Below are 13,725 nucleotides of genomic sequence, written 5' to 3'. Positions count from 1 at the left end.
GACCTCTCAGAATGATATCAGTATCAAAAATGGGTTTCTCATGTACAGAATCATAGAAATACAAATTTAGTTTACATTTCTATCAAAAAATTGCGATGAAAGTTGCTGTGTTTTTTAGGTTTTTGTTGCGATTATATTGCAGGAGGAAGTGAAAGTTGCGAGAAATTGGTGCGATTTTCTCTTTTTGTGATTAAAATTGAGTGATATGTTAAATATTAAGTTATTACTGAAAAACTATTGATTAAAAAAACAAAGACACTGAGAAATGGTCCTATAAACAACTTTACCAATATAAAAGATTACCAGGACTACAAAAATGCAGAAAAATAGGATTTACTTATCCAACTGCACCTGTTGGTTCAAAAGTTAAAGTGCATAGAACCTCACAGCACAACATGAAGTTACCTTAAAATATAATATAAATGCCTCAGCTTTCATGTAAGAAAAAAAAAAACTATTAATACTAGTACTGTGTGCAGGCAGTCTCTCCTGAAGACTAAATTAAACAATAATTATAAACTAATAAAATAAATGGCTCAGGCTTCATAGAAGAAAAAAACAATTTGAACAGAATCTCACAGTATGATGCTGAAGCTGCCTAGACAATGGAAAATAAAATACCATTTTGGCGAAAATGTTGGCATCCATTAATTTCTTGTATTAAGTAAAAAATAATGTAAAGTGCATACAGTCCTTCACTGTAAACATAACACACTTTCAGTAACAGAATTTAAGCCTATATAAACACTGACTCGCACATGCTGCTTCTCTTGAACGTATACACAGAAGTAAGGTGGAAGGTAGTTTGTTGACGTCACCTCAAGACGACGCCAACGATTGGTCAAATTTGCGGGAAAGTTGCGGTGATTGGATATAATTGCAACACTGCCCTGAATTCGCGGGGATTGGTTGAGTTTGCGTTGATGTTGCAAATTGCAACATCGCGAAATCCTAGAGGGTCTGAATATTGCGCATGCACACATCGCTCTTTCTGAATAGAAACATCCGGCGATTCATCAAAACAATATGTTGAGTGAAATGCTTCGGAAATCATGTGAATAAACTGATAAATTTGATATGTAACCCGAATATCGGTGTATTTTGGCACTTGTCCGATTGGGCAAGTAACTGAGACGATGACCTTGTTCGACATAAAGTATCACTTGTCCCGGACAAGCGGACAAGCGTTAATGTTGAGCCCTGTAATCCCTTGCAAAATCCTTTGCCCTGTTGCTTTTTTGGTGTGTCTGGCTAAGTTTTGGCTGAGCTCAAGTCCCAGCTCTAATAGTAACGGTTTGCCATGGCTTAAAGTAATGATAGATGTCATTTCTGTTTACTTAGGTGAGCGGTTCTTGACATAATATGGATTACTACAGTTGTGGAATAGGGCTATTTACTCTATTTTTATCATTTACTATTTACTGTTTGATCTCAAACACCTTAAGAAGGCAAGAAATTAACTAATTAGAAATTAACTAATTAACTTTTGATGAGGCACACCTGTTAATTGAAACCCAGATAGCACACCTATGTCAGTCCAACGCTGGCCCACTGTCAGCTGCACTGATGGTCCATCAGACATATGACCAGCGAGCCTTTGTCGGGCCAACATTGGCAAGCTGATAAAGGGGGGAAAAAATGAGATCTCGTTACTCTCGTGTGTCCTGCCACCCACGAGCCGCAAAGTTACAATACTACCCTGCTGTTGTTATAATTGAATAATCTTTAGAATTTAAAAAAAAATATGAGAACAGTTAAAGTGAATATCTGCACCCTTTTTTTCCCCTCTATCGGCTTGCCAACGTCAGCACGATGAAGGCCCGCTGGTCATACCTCTGATAGACCATCAGCGCAGCCAATGGTGGACCGAAGTAAGTGTGCAATCTGGGAAAGCATTCCAGGTGACTATCTCATGAAGCTGGTTAAGACAATGCCAATAGTGTGTAAAGCATCATCAAGGTAAACAGTGGATACGCTGAAGAATCTAAAATATCAAACATTTTGTCTTTTTTTTTTTACACCTTTTTGTTTGCCACATAATTCCATATATGTTCCATGTGTTATTTCATAGTTTTGATCTCTTCAGCATTGTTCTACAATGTAGAAAATAGTCAAAATACAAGAAAAACCTATAAATGAGTAGGGGTATACAAACTTTTGAGTGGTACAATACATACAGTACTAATAAATGAAAGCAAATTCAGTTCTGTACCATCTATGTAGATGTGGTATAAAGCACAAATTCATAGCAAAACAACGCTCGGGTTTCACACTACAACCATCCTACAATGTTGCTGCTTTAAAAGCATTTTCTTGTATGATTTAATGGTGTTTTTGAGAGAAGGTCAAAAACATTAGTGTGATTGTTTGGCTAGAATTTATTATGGGTCAGTGTTAGAAACTGGCTCTTTGTATGTGAACGCAAAATAAAGACATTACTGTATAAAGCTACAGCCTTAATGCGCCTCTGCTTACTTTTACTGAACAACAGGGTTGGAAATGAACTTTTTTCAATCCTCCTGCCACTGTGGTTGGTGGATTCCAGAATCTACCACACTCGATGTTTTTTTAAACCAGCCATTTTCTTGGTTTAACTGAAAGAGTGTAACTGCATGTGAAAAATAATACAGTAAGAGCTACAATATTCAAGTATTATTATTTAGGTAAATAGGCTATTTTATTTCACAAGTTAAATATTTAAACTTGAGGAAAAGACTAACATTCTCTCTCTCTCTCTCTCTCATATGAGCACTCACACAACTGTGAACTGATGGAAGTTATGTTTGATGAGATTAAAAAATCACTAACCATTCACAGGACCATTCACATTGCTGGCTTTGCTCCACTTTTCATTAAAATTTGGCCTGCATCTCCTGGGAGGTTTTCTCTTCAGACCTCCTAACCTCTATGATATAACATTTTTTGTTTGTTTGCTGCAATGCTAGCCTCAGCTGCTTGACCTGAGGTAATTCTCTTTAACTGTCAGTTGATAGTTAGCGTTCTATGCTCACGTTAGCACTAGTTAGCATTCTATGCTCAAATTAGCGCTAGTTAGCATCCATCCATCCCATCCATCCATCCATCCATTATCTGTAGCCGCTTATCCTGTACAGCAGTGGTCCCCAAACTACGCCCCGCGGGCCGGATACGGCCCGCCTCCACATTTTGCCCGGCCCCCTGAACAATACCAGAGATGCATTATGATTTTTTTTTTCAGTCTGGCCGCGTGATCGCGACTTGTACATGCATAGAAATGTAACATTCTATTCCACCCTTCTGCAGTCTGTGCCATATCTGAAACCCCTCCCTCAAAAAAAAAAAAAAATCCTGGACACACCACTGTCAAATAACACGGAATAATGGCGAAAAGATTAGGTAAGAGAAAAATAGATTCAGAATGCAGGGTATTTAACCTGCAGTGGACAAATGATTATTTTTTTTGTTCAATGCAAAGAAAAGGCTGTTTGTCTCATCTGTCAAGAGACAGTGGCTGTATTCAAAGAATACAATCTGCGCCGACACTATGAATCCCGTCACAAAGACAAGTATGATAGCTTGCAAGGCCAAATGCGAGCAGACAAACTCTCAAAGCTAAAAAGTATACTGTTAGCTCAGCAGAATACATTTGTACGCCAAGCTCAGCTGAACCAGTCGTCTGTTCGAGCGAGCTTTCGGGTTGCTCAACTGATAGCTAGCAGCGGTAAACCTTTCACTGATGGAGAATTTGTCAAGAAATGTTTGAATGCTGTCGTGGAGGAGGTGTGTCCCGAGAAGAAAGATGTCTTTAATGCCATGAGTCTGTCGGCGACTACAATCACAAGACGCATTGAAGAACTTGGGGGTAATGTATATGCCCAGCTGCAGCAGAAGACGAAAGAATATGACTTTTTTTCATTAGCACTGGATGAGAGCACGGATGTGCAGGACACAGCGCAGCTGCTAATTTTTATTCGTGGAGTTAGCGCAAACTTTGAAATGTGCGAGGATCTGGCAGCCCTCCAAAGTCTCAAAGGGACTACGACGGGGGAGGATATTTTTGGCAAAGTATGCCAAACCATGGAAGACTTGAACCTGGACTGGTCAAAGCTTGTTAGCATCATGACTGACGGAGCTCCTAGTATGGTGGGTGCGTCTCGGGGTCTGATCGGGCTCGTGAACCGGGAGATGGAAGAACGGGGTCTTATCGCCCCGCTACAAGTCCACTGCCTAATTCACCAGCAAGCACTGTGCTGCAAAGTGTTGAAGTGGGATTCTGTCATGAAGGTTGTGGCGTCATGCATAAACTTCATCAGGGCAAAGGGACTTAAACACAGGCAGTTCCAACAATTCCTGTCTGAACTGGAGTCTGCGCATGGTGATGTGCTTTACTACACAGAGGTCAGATCAGGCCCGGCGCCATGGGGGGGGGTGAAAGGGGGCGTCGCCCCCTCGTGGCTACAGCCCCGCCCCCTCAACGGAGACTCAGATCACTTAATTGTTTTCTTATGAAAATATAATGTATTATAGACGTATTAATAATTTGCATTTTCAAATACGAAATATTAAGTGGTTGCGCATTGCACAAAAATACATTTCACATAAATCACTACTAAAACTGGCACAGTAGAACAAATCTGATTGGTTGTTATGATTCTTACGTTGCAATCGTAGAATTCAACTGTATTAAGGTAGGATTATTTCAAAAAGCCTGAATTTAATATTAACCCTGTTTTAGATATGTGTATCAATCCTAACTACTGGGGACTAGTTATTGTGGGTGTATGTGTGAAATGCTGACACAGCCGCGCACACACAGACCTGTGATAAGGACAAGGGGCGGGGTCGTGCGGGCGGGGGTTTTACATGTACACTTACAAGTGCACTGTCTCTGCAATATCCTGCAATATGCAGTCAGTTTACGGGAGTAGTCTTTCCCCTTTCGAATTAAACGAATTCAATCACAATATTGTGAATCCATTTTCTTTCTTTGTAGGCTAAGTTTATCTCCGTTTATGTTGGTGTATGTGTTCATATATGGTCCGCTTTGTGTGCAAATAGCGTAAGAATATGTGTCGTTGACGTCACCCCCCATGCAGCGGGGGTGAAAATTCATCACTTCAGAGTGTTTAGTCCCCTACACGCCTAAACTGGGATCGCGGATTAAGTGGTTAGCGTTGACTCGATGCGAGTCAGGAAGGCTATTACTGGTGCAGCCGCGGGGTCTGATTTTTTTTAATTATGATTTTGGTCGCCGAGCCAAGTACCTTAGACTTGCATTGACGTTTTGTTTTCATGCCGTGGAGCTATTTGTATGTATTTTAAATTTAAAGGACTTGCCTGTAGGTTTGTGTGTGTTGTTTTATGTTTGGCATCTTTCCGGTTGTACCGCGTGTCTGTGAGAAAATTGGAGGGGAGGGGTAACAGGTGGGCATGGGAGCTGATAAAGCGCAACTGCCCTGGTAATATGCCACATGATTTTCCCGGACTAAAGCAACCTTCGGGGCCGTGGTTTTGTGGTTGGCGCAGTTAATTGTTTGAAACACGTTGTCAGACCGCCATCACTACTACACACTATATGAAAAAATATTTGCCCCCTTGCAATTTCTAATTGCCCCCTTAGTAAACTGTTCCTGGCGCTGGGCCTGGGTCAGATGGTTGAGCCGCGGCAGAGTTTTGAGGCGTTTTTACGAGCTGCTACCTGAGATAAACGTATTTCTTCATTCAAAAGACAAAACGGTCCCCGAGCTGATCAACCCAGAATGGAAATGGCACCTAGCATTTTTAACAGACGTGACAGAAATACTGAACAGCCTTAACTTGCAGCTACGAGGCCAAGGGAAACTAATCTGCGACATGTATTCCCACATAAAAGCATTTGAGGTGAAACTAGCGCTGCTTTTGGATCAAGTGAAAAACAACAACTTCATCCATCTTCCTGCTACCCAAAACCTGTCTACAGAGAACCCAGCGGTCTCGTTCCCAGCTGAAAAGTGTGTGGAAGCACTGGAAATGCTGAAGGCGGAGTTCGGTGTGCGATTCTGTGAACTACATGTTAATGCAAAAGATATCCGCCTTTTCCAGAACCCCTTTGTTTCCGACATTGATGAAGCCCAGCCTTCTTCTCAGTTTGAGTTGGCCGAGTTACAGAACTGTGATGCCCTGAAAGATGCATTCAAGCCCAACAGTCTCATTGACTTCTATGCCGCCCTCCCAAACAACACGTACCCAAACATTAAAAAACACGCAATGAAGATGTCCACAGTTTTTGGCAGCACGTATATCTGTGAGCAAACCTTTTCACACATGAACCACCTGAAAACTCCAATGAGATCAAGATTGACAGATGAACATCTCCATCAGTGTTTGAGACTTGCTGTGACTAAAATGGAACCTGACATTGAACTTCTCACCAGCCAGATGCAGGCCCACAGTTCACACTGATGAACATAAGCTTACTTTTCTGACTTGAACGAGCCATTCTGAGTACAAACAAATATAATCATAATGAAATCTACTGAGATAAAATCCGTTCTACAACCATACTGGTAGTGAAATGTATTGTGCTGGTAGGTGTTGGTATCAGTTTGGTTTCATAGCTTGCTTGCTTTCTGGTTTTCAGAGTGAAGATGATGAGAGAGAGCTGCAAACAGTTGTGTCTACAAGAAAGTTAATGTTCCATGGTCTTTTTTTCTGTAAAAAAACTTGAAAAGGGTTATTTGGTTATTATTTATTTCATAAATAGTGTTATTTATTTCATTAATAATGTTATTATTTATTTTCTGATTTTTTTTCCTGTCAAGATCCCAGAAAGGGTTAATTTTTGGTTATGTGTGGCTTTCTGGAAAACAATAAATGTTTATGTTTAGACACCTCTGCGATCGTCACACTTTTTGTTACAAACTGGCCCCGGCCCGCCGTCAGAGAAGGGAAAAGTTATTTGGCCCTCACAGGAAAAAGTTTGGGGACCCCTGCTGTACAGGGTCGCAGGCAAGCTGGAGCCTATCCCAGCTGACTATGGGCGAGAGGCGGGGTACACCCTGGACAAGTCGCCAGGTCATCACAGGGCTGACACATAGACACAGACAACCATTCACATTCACACCTACGGTCAATTTAGAGTCACCAGTTAACCTAACCTGGAGCCACCCGGAGGAAACCCACGCGGACACGGGAAGAACATGCAAACTCGACACAGAAAGGCCCTCGTCGGCCACTGGGCTCAAACCCAGGACCTTCTTGTTGTGAGGCGACAGTACTAACCACTACACCACCGTGCCACCTGCTAGTTAGCATTCTATGCTCAAATTAGCACTAGTTAGCGTTCTACGCTCAAGTTGCCACATTGAATCCAAGTCTTCTTGTTTCACTCAAACACTTTAACGAGAAGACTGTCTCCTCATTAAAGTGTCCCAGTGGAACAAGCAGACTTGCGATTCAGTCTGCATTGTGGAATGCTGCAAACCATTCTGTTACAGTTGCATTATTTCTTTGTATATGCTACTTTTATTTACTCGCCACTGCGGCTGGTAGGTTGAGCAAATTCGCCTGCGACAATGCAAAGTCACTCGCATTTGGTGGGTAGCGGGTGCTAATTTCCATCATTACTCTACAAACATTACATTCATCAATCAGGTAAGGTGAATTTATTTTAGTTGTACGCAATAATTTTTTTCTTCACCAAAATCCAGTGAGAATGCAATTGATATTTTTTCACTTAGCCTTTATTACCTCTGCCAACTTTGTTGGAGTAGGTTATGTTTTCATCTCCGTTTGTTTGTTTGTCTTTTCCCAACATAACTAAAAAAATACTGAACAGATTTTGATGAAATTTGGAGGAACGGTGGGTCATGGGCCAAGGACCAATTGATTAGATTTTGATGCAAATCTGATTATGTGGCTTGGTGAAGGTATACCGTACACTCTACCAAGTGTCCTTCTCGTTTAAATAGGCATTTAAATAAGATAATGCTTTAGCAATTAACATTTTAAGTATTGTCAAGAACATCAAATATTAACTGCATTGCATTAAGGACTAGCGGTAACTAAACTAATCATACAACTTTATAGCACTGCACTGTAGACTCTCAAATTAATAAATTAATGAAAACATTGTATTCTCTTCAACCAACAGATCAAACTGACAAAAGGTTAATCTTACTCTTCTTTTTCATATCACCATTGTTGAGTGCCAACTTTGCTAGCAAGAAAGTTGTAGTTGTCAGAAAGAAAAAAAAACATTACCACCAAAATGGAGATGGTGAGGCAAATAATTAGCAGCACCTTGTTTTTCCCCTCAAAGTGCTGTTTTTAATGCTGCAGTCTTGTCTGAGGCCTGATCATCCTGTCACAGTGACTAAAGCGTCTGGATGCTGGCTTCTAGCTACAGAACATGTGTGGAACATTAGCTTTGTGTCCTCCTCAAACACCAGTCAAGGGAAAATCACTCACCCACAGAGGTGGACAGTAATGAAGTACATTTACTTGAGTACAGTACTTAAGTACACTTTTTGAGTATCTGTACTTTACTTGAGTATTATTTTTTAGGCAACTTATGACTTTAACTTCACTATATTTGAAAGACAAATACTGTACTTTTTACTCCACTACATTTCTATCAAGGTCCTCGTTATCCGTTACTATGAAGCAGCTTTGAAAGTGGATGTTTTTTTCTTTTCTAAAACGTGATTGTTTTTTTCGCAGGTGACACTGAGACAGTCCATCAGTAATCACGAGGGTCACGTCACCTCCATAGACTGGATAAAATCAAGATCAATGATTTCTCCACAGGATTATTTAACACGATCAGTTGAGGGCAGAATGGAAGGAGGCGGTTCTTCTGGGGAATGCACGCACCCATGGCCATACACCCATGTTTCAGTTTTCTGAAAGGATTAAAAATTTGTTTTATTTTAAATGTTTGCTTTGTTTGCCTAAAACGAACCATATCACAGCCTACAAAAACTCACCGTCCAACCTGCGGAAGCATATTGAGGGATGTGAACATTTTATTCCAAGAGAAAGCTTGTAATGAAGTTGTCTGTGCTTTTAGAGCTAGCGATAACATTGCAATAGCCATGCAGTCTGGTTAGTCAAATGATGTTCTATGGATTTGCCCGCCAAGTTTCCATAGCCTTGTCCACAGCTAATGTTAACACATAGCTAGTTAACTTGGACACTGTTAGTTAGCATGTAAACATGGAGTTACGCCAACATGAATTACATTAACTTATCTGAAGTCCTTTCAGAAATGTTTTAGCATAATCTTGGCAAATAAACAAAATGTAGAAATCTTTCTTTTCTAGTAATGTTAGCTACCAAATATGATTTCAAGTTTGAAAAGAGTTTGCTAGCATGTCAGGTGGAGCTTCACTGACTAGCTAGCTTAAGATTAAACCACCATGACTCCACAGGCAGATTCATATGTGAATGCATACATACATTTATACGTGCACACACACACACACACACGAGACCTGTGAGATGGACAGTATTGTACTAGTTAGTCACAACAAATTACTGGAATTTTTTGTTCTGATATCAGATGATGGTCTTGCATTTTTTTTTTGTCTTGCTTAAAGCAGTGTTGCTGTTGGGCAGTTATTAAGCTCGAGGCGTGGACCTGGGTTTTAAGCAGGTTGGATTGTCCTTTTTATTTTCTGAGCAAGCTGCATTTACAGCTATTCCACTGTCTTCATGATTAACATACACATGTATGTGTGCACACACTGCCGGAGCTGGGTCAGAACACTACCATGCTGCTTTGTGGAGGTGGGGATGAGTGTTACAATAAAAAAAAAAAAAATTAAAAATTAAAAAAGACAATGGGTCTTTTTCAGTTCAGTTGTGTTTCATTTTGTAACATTCTACCAGGTGTTTATTCTACAGGTTCTACAAGCTAGTCAGTGAATCCAGTTGGTTACTCCAGAGGCATTAGGTTTTGTAAGCGTTGTGGCAATAATACATATATAATACATATATAAAACAAATATAATACAATGTGTTGACAGAACATGTACTTTTAATATTTAAGTATTTTTAAAAGCAAGTACTTCAGTACTTTAACTTAAAGTGCCATTCCACCATTGGATGTATTCTTTGGCATAAAATACAATATATTTTGACAACATATATAAATGGTATCACTAGATAGAGAAATCTTTTAGCTTCAAAATGATATATCAAACATAATTTTTTGACAACGACAAGTATATTAATTTTGCGACCAAAGTCACCTACCCTTTTAATTTCCGCGCGTGATGTCATCGGCAGGTTCCCCTTCTTGTGTACCACGTGACGTGTGACGTGGCACATATTATCAGCAATGGCGGATAGAACGCGATAAAAATAATACCAATAAATCTAGCTAATACCAATAAATCTAGCTAACTGAAAGATTAACTCAAAATTTTTCACAATTTTTTTGGCCCCCATATACAGTACGAGGAGAAATGACTCTCTCACTTTGGGGGTTTCCTGGTCTAAAAATAGACCGACACGTGGTACACAAGAAGGGGAACCTGCTGATGACATCACGTTTCACTACCGCACGGAAATTAAAAGGGTAGGTGACTTTGGTCGCAAAATTAATATACTTGTCGTTGTCAAAAAATTATGTTTGATATATCATTTTGAAGCTAAAAGATTTCTCTGTCTAGTCATGTTGTCATAAAATATATTGTATTATATGCCAAAGAATACATCCAATGGTGGAATGGCACTTTAAGTAAAAATTTGACTGTCCAACTTTCACTTGTATCGGAGTAACGTTTGACCAGCGGGATCTGTACTTTGACTTAAATAATGAACTTGGGTACTTTGTCCACCTCTGCTCACCCATTGTACTTGGTTTTGTTGCTTTTAGGTGCCGGATCTGCCTCAAGCTCTGCTTCAACTCTACTCAGCCTTTAGCTGGTTATTCTGAGTCTTTAGCACAAGTTTAAAATAAATTTTCGGTGTGAAAACAAAATTGATAATCATGCTAATCACCTAGCTAGTGTTTTAGCTCTAGTTCGCTATGTTAGCTAGCAGCCAAGTGATTTAATCTGGGTTATTCCAGTTCAGTGCATCATTTAACAAAATCTATACGTTTATGTCATTAATAATCTGTCAAACTGGTAAATAAAAATCTGTTCTTGTTAACACATTCTGGTTAAATCCGAATTTTGGTCACACTGTTGACAATCTTGTCTATTTAATAATAACTAAAAAAAAAAAAACATTGGGCATCATGATCATGCTAGATCACATCACTCACCTGTTGAATATTTTCCTATTTTTTTCTTTTTAAAGCACACCCATTTAACATTTTATTGTTGTTTTTTTAATGTAATCTGTTCGCATTTCCTTCATAGTAAGCTAACAATAACATGGCCGTGATTTCAGATAAGAGTTTTATTTGGGGTAATTTAAACACACTTGGGCACACCCATTAGGATTGGCATCATCGTATCACATTGACACAGACAATGTCCTACTTTTCTGACTATCGCCTTACCCAACCAGGGACTGAAGTCTTTCTGATTAAAGCCGTGTCCTCGTCGCAGTTGTGGCGTCAGAGCTGCAGTTTAAGAACCAACCTCATTGTTGAATTACTCTTTATTGTGCAACACATATCGTACTACATATACTGATATCTCAAGGGAACAATATTGTGCATTAGTATGGGTTGGATTAGATGTGGTGAAATGATTCAGTCCTAAAAAAAAGACCAAAGGGGAAAAAAAACCCCAAACAAAAACGAATTGTCCGTACCAAAAGTTCTCATGAGATCTGAGTTTGTGGATTAAAAGACAAACCCTGTCATGTAGCACTCAGATCAAAATGGGCTTTTATCTGAATCTAGGTCATATATTCATAGCATGGCTATTTCAAGTGGACAGAGAAGACCTTGAGAACATGTTCAAGATGACGTACTTGTTAAACATGTACACTCTCAAAACATTTTGTATTACTTCTGATGCAACCAGCAGTGTGTCACAATCGGCGAGCGGAGGCAGATGCAAGTGCAGAATTCTTTTAATCAAATGAAGAAAACACAAGAACAAACAAGGAACATGAGAACAAGAAGCACTGACATGAGCAAGAGCAAGAACAAACATGAATTGGTGTAAATACCCTTACAAAAAAGAAGTTTATTCAAGTGTGCTTCTAGTATACTTCTTTTAAACTAAAAATCAGAGAGTATGCTTTCAGTTTACTTTTTATTTACTTATCAGAGATATACTTATTAAAGTTATACATACAGTAAGTATACTTGGTTTATACTGAAAAGCATATAGAAAAGTCTAAGTATATTAAGCTTATACTTACACTTTTGATCAAAATATACTTAACAAAAGTGTAATAAAGTATTATCATATTTGTACCTTATGTTTAAGTGTACTTGCCCTGTAGTTGTGCTTATCCTTTTGATCGTAGCCTATAAAATACTTCTTTTTCACACATATTGGCTTTTTTGTGATATACGGCAGCATGTTTTAAATCCCATCTTTTAAACTTACATGTACCATAAGTTTGTGGTCATCTCGGTGGTGGAATAGCTTAAGGTACAAAACACTTAAGTTGTCTACTGGTAGTGTGCATGAGGTAAGGGTTAGGGCTAGAAAACTAATAGAATACCTAGAAGGGTAATTGCAGTATACTTCAAAACTAAAAAGTGGACTAGATGTATATAACCAGTAACTAATAGTATATTTCCAATATGCTATAAAGTATACTTTTATAAACTAAAAAGTGGACTAGAAGTGTGTAACGAGTAAACCAATAGTATATTTCCAGTATTCTACAAAGTATACTTTAGTAAACTAAAAAGTGGACTAGAAGTATAAAATAAGTAAATTCATAGTATATTTCCAGTATACTATGAAGTATGCTTTTGTAAACTAAAGCATGGACTACAAGTATAGAACTAGTAAACTATTAGTATATAAGTTTACTTGTGGTATACTTGCAGTACAAAATAAAAAATACTAGTTGTATACTCAAAGTTTACTTCTCTTAGACTTAAAGTATACTTTTTATAAACTACATTGTAAAAGTGGGCCACTTTAGTCCCAAGAAGTATTAGATTAGTTTACTTACAAGTATACTGTAAGTACATTGATATCAGTATACTTGGTACACAGAAGTATACTTAAGGAAATATACTTTAACTTTATTTACAGTGCCTTGCAAAAGTATTCATACCCCTTGAACTTTTTAACATTTTCCCACCTTACAACCACGAACTTAAAAGTTTTTTATTGAGATTTTATGTGATAGACCAACACAGAGTAGCACATAATTGTGAAGTGAAACGAAAATGATAAATGGTCTTCAAAATTTTAAACAAATAAAAATCTGAAAAATGTGGTGTGCATTAGTATTCAGCCCCCCTGCGTCAATACTTTGTAGAGCCACCTTTTGCTGCAAGTACAGCTGCAAGTCTTGTGGTATGTCTCTACCAGCTTTGCACATCTAGACACTGAAATATTTGCCCATTTCTTCTTTGCAAAATAGCTCAAGCTCAGCCAGATTGGATGGAGAGCATCTGTGAACAGCAATTTTCAAGTGTTGCCACAGATGCTCAATGGGATTTAGGTCTATACTTTGACTGGGCCATTCTAACACATGAATATTCTTTGATCTAAACCATTCCATTGTAGCTCTGGCTGTATGTTTAGGGTCATTGTCTTGCTGGAAGGTGAATCTCCTTCCCAGTCTCAAGTCTTTTGCAGCCTCCAACAGGTTTTCTTCCAGGATTGCCCT

This window comes from Neoarius graeffei, chromosome 13 (genome assembly GCF_027579695.1).
Source record: "Neoarius graeffei isolate fNeoGra1 chromosome 13, fNeoGra1.pri, whole genome shotgun sequence".
NCBI lineage: Eukaryota > Metazoa > Chordata > Actinopteri > Siluriformes > Ariidae > Neoarius > Neoarius graeffei.
The sequence above is the reverse complement of the archived record's forward strand: the minus strand, read 5'-3'. Positions refer to the sequence as shown.